Source organism: Mastomys coucha, unplaced genomic scaffold (assembly GCF_008632895.1).
Source record: "Mastomys coucha isolate ucsf_1 unplaced genomic scaffold, UCSF_Mcou_1 pScaffold18, whole genome shotgun sequence".
Classification (NCBI taxonomy): domain Eukaryota; kingdom Metazoa; phylum Chordata; class Mammalia; order Rodentia; family Muridae; genus Mastomys; species Mastomys coucha.
The window spans coordinates 23,107,678-23,108,404 of NW_022196900.1; positions in this window are offsets into that span (position 1 = coordinate 23,107,678).

A 727-nucleotide genomic window follows, 5' to 3' on the forward strand; every position below is an offset into this window, starting at 1 on the left:
AGGGAGGGAGGGAGAGAGAGAGAGAGAGAGAAGGATCAGGAGAGTCACCAATGGGACACAAATGAAGAAGGAGTAGGCCAGGCCAGCATTGTCAGGTTAGAGTAGTTCAGAATCTGCCCAGCTATCATGCCTGAAGCTTTTATAAATACAAAGATCTCTGTTATTCAGAGCAAGGGCTGGCATAGAACATTCGTATTTTTACATTGATGTCTGAAAACACACAAACCATTAAAAGTAACATTGTAGGGACATTTTTTATTAACACATGTATGAAATGTGTGGTGTGTGCAAATCAGTTAATGATGACTCTCTGCTCTATGCCTGATCAGGCGAAAGGCATCTATAAGTCAGGTTGGACTGCATCACTAAACTATAATAGAGTATTATAAATCCCCATCCATGCCATCTGAAAAGATGGCACTTAATAGTAAGTCACAAGGACCAAGTAGCCAAAAAGATTCAATGGCTACTGCAGAAACATCCATGTCTCCTTAACTTACCCCTCTGATAGTTAGAGGGTGGGCCAGTGATCAATGTGTTTTGAGACTTGTGCTTGTATACAGGTCTCCCATGGTCAAATCGAATCCTTATTAACTTGGAAGGAAGGCGCAGCTTTTTGTCTCCCATGGAAATAAAGACAGAGCTGCTTCCTAATGCAGCACGTTTCCTGACTTCATTGTGAAATTAACACACCCTTAACTATCCTTAATATCAGATGATTTAAACT